The 9,383-nt window shown below is 48.7% G+C and overlaps 2 pseudogenes; both read left to right on the top strand.

The window, feature by feature from the left end:
• Positions 1 to 1,553: 1,553 nt before the first annotated feature.
• LOC108635213 lies at positions 1,554 to 3,618 on the top strand (annotated as a pseudogene).
• A 4,747-nt stretch (positions 3,619 to 8,365) lies between these two features.
• Positions 8,366 to 8,979, top strand: LOC108635212 (annotated as a pseudogene).
• The last annotated feature ends 404 nt before the right edge of the window (positions 8,980 to 9,383 follow it).

The following is a 9,383-nucleotide window of genomic DNA, read 5'->3' as shown; positions in this document are numbered from 1 at the left end:
ACATAGAGGCAACAAGAAGAACTTCCTGACAGCCTTAGGAGAAAGAAGTCTCAAACAGAATAGTATGTGTATTCCTGAGGAGCACATATTGTAAGACTGTCGATGTTCCTTAACTCCTGTACAGATCTACTCCAGTCAGACCAGCTGAGACCACAATCAAACATGGGCTGCTGTTTCCTGTACCCAGAATAAACCATGGAAAACTTATACAAGGAATAAAGACAACTATTAACAGAAGCAAAAACACAAAACTACATAATCCCCAAGGCAAAATAAGTCTCCAATGAACTTGACGGTATGAGTGTGAAGGTGAGGGAGTACTCGGAGACTGACAAGGGGTGTGCAGCCTACAAGGGAAGAAGACAACAGGATCAGCTGGAAAAGGCTTTAAAGTTCAGCCCTTCATTCTTCCACTGTGCCCTGGGGCCATAAATCGCTACAGCCTCACTGAAGGAATCTGAGGTAGCATCTCAGAGCTCCCATGCCAAGACCATGGGGAACAGAAGTTTGAGTTGGATGTGGCAGTATGGGCCAGAGGTCATGAAATAACCAGGACAAACTTTGCTAGTCGGATGACAACTGGCCCTTTTAAGATATCACCTTAATGGACTATCACACAGGGACTAAAAGAGAAAATGTAGAACCACAAAAGTTGTACCAAAGGACAGAAATTCACCTCAGAACTTTCGAGCAATGCCCCTGCAGTCGACTAAGAACCCACAGCGAGAAACGTCAAGCTAAGGAGCCCCTTCACTTCTCTACTGGGATTGTGTGGGGCATGGTTGGGGACAGAGGTGGAGTTCATACCAGAAAGGGAAGGATTTCCAGGCCCTGCCAGCAATCAATATGAAGATCCTGAGTGAGATGTGAGGGGTTCCACACCACAGAAGGCAGTCTCCCATCCTTCCCTCTCAGCTCATCTTACCTGAAGCAGCCATTTCCTGGAAGCCTCAGGCAAAGTGTCCAGGGAGATGTACGTGCACTTCTCACCAGGAGTCTCCGGATGTGATGTCTTCAATGTGAGGCCTTGGCCTCAGGTCAGCAGATGCCACGTAGCCCACCACCTACAGGGGACAAGGGTAGACACGGAGATTGGACGGAGCATCACTCAGCCCAGAAGACGGGGCCCGAAAGCGCCCTCACTGTCATTCTCAGGAGATCAAGGAAGCCAGTTCGGCCAGGCCAGAAACAATTCCTGCTGGGGTGCTGACGGAAGCTAGAGCCTGAGAGGGAGGCCCGTAGACTCCGCTCAGTACAGGGAAGGTCTCAGGATCTGCTGTGATTCAAGGAAAGCTGCACATGCCAGTCCTCGGGGAAGCTCCCCCGGAACCCCGCCCACCCTGGCCCCGCCTCTGCCGTCCGCCAGGAACACAGAAGCACATGACAGGAAGTGACGACCACGCACACACGCTGCGGCTGCGAAGCCATCTTGGAGAGCTGCTGTCGTCTTAGAGAACTGCCGTGTAGGGTGCCCAGACGGAGGACTCCCAGGTCTCACAAGGTGTCCAAGTGTGAGGTGACGTGAGTTACAAGTGCGGGGACACACGTCCGGCATGACCAAGCCTTTCCCTCTGAAAATGGGGGGCCGGACAAACCCCGGCCACCCTGCCCCTGTTGTCCCCTGGAAGATTCGGGCCTGCATCTTAAGCCCCAAGTCCAGCCACGTCACCCAGGTGGTCTCCGAGAGGACGGCTTCGGTCTGGGGCTGGTGGACTCCAGTTTTCCTCAGTATTGGGAAAACACCTAGCCCTGTAGCTAAAAGGAGGGACCCTCGGGTGGGGTACTGAGGGTCTCACACCCCAGAACAGCGGCCACGTGAAACCCCCACCCCGCGACTTGGCCTCGGAGCATGCGGGTAGTATCCGGGCAGCTCTAACGGCTTCGGGGCACCCTCATTGCTATCTCGCATGTGGGACAGTGAGTAAGGAGGGGACGTCGGTCTGAGGGGTTGATAGCTGGTCAGTACAGGGAGGATGTCAGGGCTCAGGAGGAGCCAGGGTGAAGACCATCCTCCCCGACACATGGGCCAATCAGGACCCTCTCCTGTGGTCAGCGCTTCCTCCTAGCCAAACACGGGGAAGGGAGGCTGCGGTCTGAGTGGGGAGGTTAGAGCTTGCTTACAGAAGGGCGGGTCCTGGGACCCTTCGGTGGGAGTCTGAGCGCCCCTCCTCTCCTTCTCCAGAGTCACAGGGAAGGTGGCAGCATCAGCTTCAGAGCAGAAGAGGGATCGGGGTGGGTGCTAGGGGGTCATTCCCCGTTTTTCATCCTAACTCTGAATGTGAACTGAAAGGACATGCCTCCCCTGCCAGCCCCCACAGGCCCCCGTCTAACGCCCAGGCAGGGCTGTCTGGCTGCGCCCCAGGGCTCACTCTCACTTCCTCCTCAGGGGTCTCAGGGGACAGGCTGACTAGGAGAACAGGAGACTTGTGGGTCCTAGAGCAGTGGTCTTGCGAAGCGGAGTTGGTTTAAGCTGGGGACGACTCTCCCTGGTGAAGGTGCTCACAACATTTCTTTGTCCTTCCTCCAGGCGCCCTCGTTGCCTGCCTTCCTAACTGCACGCCCGCCTGCGGTCCTTGACCTGTGTCATCATGCCTCGGAAGCACAAAAACAAGCATCATGCCCACGGGAAACGTCACCAGGTCCAGGGGATACTCAGGAGGCCCAGGCCAGTGCTGCTGCAGCCCCAGGAGAGGAGTGCCCCTCCTCCCCCACTTCTGTCCCTCAGGGTTCTCCCCCGAGCTCCTCTGCTGCTGGCGATCGCCAGGAGCTTCAGGGAGCCATGGCCCCTAGTTCTCCTGATGCAGAGGCTTCCTGTGCAGGAGCTGATCAAGGTGCCCAGGGCCCCAAGGAGGAAAGTGCAGATGCCGCCCGAGCAGCCCTGCTTGCTCGGAGCATTCGCAAAGATCCTCTCATGCGGAAGGCCAGCATGGTGATGGATTTCCTGCTGGAGAGGTACACCAAGAAGGAGCCCATCACAAAGAGTGCCATGCTGAATGTCATCGGAAGGAAGTACAAGGAGCACTTCCCGGAGATCCTGAGCAGAGCCTCTGAGCGCGTGGAGCTGGTGTTTGGCCTGGAGCTGAAGGAAGTCGACTGCAGCAGGAACATCTACGCCCTCGTCAACAAGTTTACTCTCGGGGTTGAGGAAGGTTCAAGTAATGAGGAGGAGCTGCCCAAGTCTGGTCTCCTCATGGCGCTCCTGGGGTCATCTTTATGAAGGGTAACCGCGCCACCGAGGAGGAGATCTGGGATTTCCTCAATGTGTTGGGGATCTATGCTGGGAGGAAGCACTCCATCTTTGGGGAGCCCAGGAAGCTCATCACCAAAGATCTGGTGCAGAAGGGGTACCTCAACTACCGCCAGGTGCCCAATAGCGATCCTCCAATCTACGAGTTCCTGTGGGGCCCGAGATCTTATGCTGAGACCAATAAGATGAAGGTGTTGGAAGTTCTGGCCAAGATCCAGGATACGGTCCCGAGTTCCTTCCCAGACCTCTATGACGAGGCTCTGAGAGATCAGGCGGTTAGAGCAGGGCTGAGAGGCATTCCCATTTCTCCAGCCATGGCTGAAGCCAGTGCCCCTTCCAGGGCCAAGTCCTACAGCTCCTCCCACATCTAGGGAGGGGTCAGGGCATCTTGTTCCCTTTGAGTTGGAAGAGAACAGTCCACCTCCAAAAATAGCGCAGGGTAGTAGGGGTGGGGGGAACAAAACCCATATGTTCTTCACAGTTTTAAGTAGTATGGGAGTTTAGGTGCAGTTTTAACAAAATATGCATGTTTTCCTTTTATCCATATGAATACTATCTAGTCAAAAATAGATAATTTCGGTAGGTAGGTAGAGGTGTTTTATAATTTTAAATGTTACTGCTCTTCATAAGGTTTATTTTGCTTCAGAATCTAGGTTTATTAATGTCATGGAGTCATGTTTACTGCTATTAGGTTTATGACTAGGAGTTCGTTATTTGTAAACAAGTTGAAAAGACTTCAGCATTTTCCTTATGGTCCAGAATGAGGTGATATAGCATTGGAATAGGATTTTACTTGGAAATGTGTAAGAATCCTAGAGATAAATATTTGGGATCAGAAAGCATTCAGAGTAAACGAAGGTTTCTTCTTCATTTGTCTTATCTGTCCTCTTTCCTTATAAAAGCTAATAACATGGACTTAGATTTGTGTAGCTTATTCAAACTGTATGACACTTAACTCATAATAAAATAGAGTCTTTGCTCATTATTTCTGTTTTCTGCCAAATAAATTGACCATCTTCTGTTTAGAAGGCTTTCTTATGTACTGGGTTGGTAAGAAAATGGAGACCAAGCCACTGCCCATGGAATTTTGAGTCTAGCAGCAGATACCATATACGGAAGGTGGTGAGCTAACTCTAAGGAATAAACAAATCATAAATTTAAATGGGGGAGGTGTGGAAGAGGAGGTTCCAGCTGAGAGCAAGCACGTCTAAGTTACCTGATTAAGGCAGCATTGGGTCTTGGGAAACGTCTAGTTCCTCGGTGGGAGGTCATTTTCAGTCCAGATGCATGATGGGCTAGATGAAGCTGTGGGAGTGATGCCAGAACTCATATCATGGTTCTCAGAGGTGAGGCGTAAACCTAGAATATATCTAAACCATATACTGCTACTGCTAAGTCACCTCAGTTGTGTCTGATTCTGTGCAACCCCGTAGATGGCAGCCCACCAGGCTCCCCCGTCCCTGGGATTCTCCAGGGAAGAACACAGGTAGGGTTGGCATTTCCTTCTCCAATGCATGAAAGTGAAAAGGGTAAGTGAAGTCACTTAGTCGTGTCCGACCTTCAGCGTCCCCATGGACTGCAGCCTACCAGGCTCCTCCATCCCATGGGATTTTCCAGGCAAGAGTACTGGAGTGGGATGCCGTTTATTTACCATTATTTGGGGATATCTGAAAACCATAGGGAATCTCAACATAGGGAATGGAAGGGGCCCTGTGCACTTGAGCCAGGGCAAGTGAACACTCACACTATGTGTTTTCATCAAAAGCTGTCCAGAGTGTTTCTGAGAAATAAGGGTGATACCCATTGAAGCGAGATGCACGATGTCCCTGGACTGTCTCTCTTTTTCTGGGATGGGAGCACCAGAACTTGCTCTGTAAATGGGCAGTTTAAATAGGTTATGTTTAGTGTAACTTGGCAAACTAAGGGTGGGCTCAATTTTTACTGTCAGTGGTATTAAATTAGGGGTGGTTTGGGAAAAAAAAAAAAAAAAAACCACACACACACACACACCTGAGAGGGAAGTTGCTGGTCCTTGAGACAGATGAACTTGTACTTTCATCCATGTGGAGAAGATAATCCCAAACACATTAAAATGTGCTCAAATAGGGAAAATACTGCTTTGGTTTTACTTGCTTGGAAGCATCAGTGCTGATATGGATTTGATTATTGTTTGGAGTTGCATATTCTCTAATATAGGCTGGAAAGAAAATTATGTGATGGAAGTTTGTGATCATTCGGGGTCAAAATCACCTATCGTAATAACTGCCATTCATTCAACGTACCAAAGCTTCTCTCATACTGTGCCAGGTGATTTACATACATCACATATGTCTGTGGTCCTACACTATAGACTTTTTTTTTTTTTTTAATTTTTATTTTTACTTTACTTTTACTTTACAATACTGTATTGGTTTTGCGATACATTGACATGAATCCACCACGGCTGTACATGCGTTCCCAAACATGAACCTGGATAAGAAAGCTGTGGTACGTATACACAATGGAGTATTACTCAGCCGTTAAAAGGAATACATTTGAATCAGCTTCTGATGAGATGGATGAAACTAGACTTCTTTCAAACACAATTTGCAGATAAAAAAGCTGGAATAAAGAAGCTCAAATTCAAAGCTCATAAATGATAGGAGCTGGACTGAACCCCAGCACTGAATTCCTCCAGAGCCCACACTGTGCCACTCCTCCAGGATGAGGCCAACCTTGGGTCACTTTGCTTTCTGAACATTATTCCAAAAGGTATTTCACATGTTAAATAGCAGAATTTCATACCCCATACACGGTTTTTGAATAAAAAGTCCCAGAAATAAGTAAAAGAAATATGAAAATAAAAGTGAAGTATGAATAAAGATGGAGACAGCATTCAGTGACAATTTATCTACAAAGAAATGTCAGTAAACCACAAAAGATCAGGGATGCACAAAATCATTTAATTCAGCCCCTTCCTTTCAGAGAGTAAATCTGTTAGAGTAAAGGTTCTACAAGAGGCTGTGATCTGGTCAGTGAAGAGAAGGAAGAGATCACCGTGTGTTTCTCTGATAGCACACCACCTATGCTGGGGCCACCTCCCGGACTGCAGCTTCCCACATCACTCCTGGGTCTCAACCCATTCTCTGTGAGATTTGGTGCAGGCAGACTAAGACTTTTCAAAGACGTGGCATTTTCCAAGAAGTCTTTCATAGAAGAGACAGGAGTCAAGGTAAAGACAGATGAATGAGGAACTGAAGTCACAGAGAGACTGGCCTGTGTCTCTCAGAAGGCCAAGATCAGGGCTGCCATGGCTGCACATTCCCTCACTTCTTTTCAGGGCTTGCAAGGACATGGTCTTTGCTCTACATGGGTCACCTCAGGCTGAAAGAAAGTGGAAATCCAGAGTCCCCCAGGAGTCAAGGTGAGGCACCTGAGTCAGGTCATACCCCTACACTGAACACAGAGGGCCCAAGAAGCCTGAATCCTGATGTCATCCCTGAAGGCAAAGGTAGGAGCAGACTCGTGTTGCATTCCCAGACTTTCCCTCTCGGGCATCACAGGGAGGGAGGAGCTTAGTCAGAGGAGAGCTCCCTTACATAAACAAAGGAGCCCCAACCCTGCCAGGAGTCAAGCTTTGGACGTATGAAACCCCCTGTTCTCAGAACTCTGAGGAAACCGCACAGAACCCTGCCCTTCCTGGCATCCATGGATACCTGCTCATTGTTGACATGATATGTCCATTTCCTTCTATGATGTCACAAGCGGGACTGGGACATGGTCCAAGGGGTATAGCCTAGGGCCAGCAGTGGGATTATTTCAGGTTTTCCAGAAACCAACTGAATACCCTGAAGACGAAGGGAACCACACACCCCATCACCATATGATTCATCCTCCTGTGCCTCAGAAGACCAGGGACAGGTATGGACAGATGAGGAGAATCTTACTTTCTCCTCAGGGTCTCATGGAGATGCTTGCCCTACTATAAGAAAAGTATAGTAGTAGAAGGGGCAGACCTAAGGGGAAGGGAGGGTAGAATTTCAGGCCACAACAGAGGTCAAAGCAAGGACTGAGGGATCATCTACCAATAAAAAGAAGTGATAATGAATCCAGCCCTGTTCCTTATAGCCCTTGAAGAACCAAGGCAGAGCTATCAAGCTGAAGTTCCACCAACATTTATTTGTATCAGGTGTGTTGGAGGTGAAACCCTTAGTATGAAGGTGCAGATACCATTCCAAGAAAGGGGTGGGGATACCAGGCCCTATGGGGAACCAAAGGAAGCACTCTTAATTCGTGTTGAGGACTTCAGTGGCAGGGACTGAAAACTTCCCAGTGCCACTCAGTACTGCGTGAAACTACTGACTGAGGTGATGCGGTGAGGACCTCTTCACTTCTCAGAAATCCCAGGGAGCTTTGTGATTGCCAACTACAGAACAGCAGAGGGAATAGGTCCTATGACTGGCCACTAGTTGGGTTGGTGGTCTTGAATGTGAAATAACAGATGCCTCTGTGTAGGAGACTACCAGCCCCTTCTGTCACCCCAGCATGCCTGAGGCAGGGGTAGCAGGATGCAGCCTAAAGATCACTCTAATTTCCTTCAATATGTTTCCCAAAGGACAGGCTGATTAAGAGAATAGGAACTCTGGGGGTTTTCAGAACAGTGCCCTCAAGAAAACCACAAATGTAGCCTTCTTGATAACCAAGGTGGTATTCCCATGCTGCAGCTGCACACTCAACTGTCGAAATCTTGTAGGCCCTTATCACCTGCCCTCCTACTCACACTTCTAATCATTGTCCCCCAGAGCAGTCATCATGCTTCAGGGTCAGTCTCATAAGCTCTGCATCCGTGAGAAATGCCACCAGGCCTGATATGAGCCCCAGAGTCACAAGGGAGTGCAGCCCACTGCAGTAATGGAAGAGCTTCCCTCTACCTCTTCTCTTTTAGAAGATAAGTCACAGAGCTCATCAGCTACTGGGTCAAATAGCACTTCCCAGGGGTCTTTGGAAGCCCCATCTACTACCAGCACTTTTTCAGCTACTGCTGACCCAACATTTGATGAAGAAGATAGCAGTCAAGATGAGGAAGATTCACGTTCCTCATCTTCTACCGAAAACACCTATCGTGATACTCTGAACAGCATGACAAGTTTGTTGGAGCAGTTCCTTCTGTGTAAGTATAAAATGAAGCAGCCCATCATGAAGGAAGACATGCTGAAGATTATCCACCCAAGATACCATCACCGATTTGCCGAGATTCTCAAGAGAGCCTCTGAACACATCGAGGCTGTCTTTGCAGTTGACTTGAAGGAAGTTGACTCAACCATCCACTCCTATGACCTCGTCAGCAAACTGAACCTGCCCAACAATGGAGGGTGTGGGTTGGTAGGGGCTTACCTAAGACTGGTCTCTTGATGACAGTTCTGGGTGTGATCTTCGTGAAGGGTGGCTGTGCCGCTGAGGAAGACATCTGGAAATTCTTGCATATGATGGGAGTATATGCTGGGAGAAAACCTATCATCTACGGAGAGCCCAGGAAGCTCATCACCAGAGACTTAGTGACAATGAAGTACCTGGAGTACGGTCATGTTGCCCACAGTGATCCTCCACGTTACGAGTTCCTGTGGGGCCCACGAGCCCATGCTGAAACCAGCAAAATGAAAGTCCTGGAATTTTTGGCAAAAGTCAATGATACGGTCCCCAGTGCCTTCTCATCACAATATGAAGAAGCTTTGTGAGATGAGGAGAGAGCCTGAGCCACAGTTCCAGCCAGGCCTGGCACCACTGTCCCTTCCAGGCATGATCCACTGCCATGTCCAGCAGCTTCTCCCACCCTACCAAAGACGAAGACTTTTAAAAGATCATCCAGATAAGAAAATGTGACATCAAAATAGGGACTTTTGCTGAAATGGGAAGCAATCCCGCAATAAAACTGCTGGGACAATGGAATGAAAAAATAAAATGAAAAAAGTTTCAAAACATGATCAACCTTGATTGTTCTCCATCTTTTCGGTCTTCTGTTTTGTAAAACTAAATAATTTATACCTCGATATGCTTCTTGAAAAATGCATGAGGTATTAAACCTTAACAAGTTAGACCTCTTACTGTCTTCATTTTATTTTTTGAGCACCTGCTCTTTGAAAGGCTCTATGCTAGTTCT

This window comes from Capra hircus, unplaced genomic scaffold (genome assembly GCF_001704415.2).
Source record: "Capra hircus breed San Clemente unplaced genomic scaffold, ASM170441v1, whole genome shotgun sequence".
NCBI classification, from domain to species: Eukaryota; Metazoa; Chordata; class Mammalia; order Artiodactyla; family Bovidae; genus Capra; species Capra hircus.
Note: the sequence above shows the minus strand (reverse complement) of the source record. Positions and strands in the feature narration are given on the sequence as shown.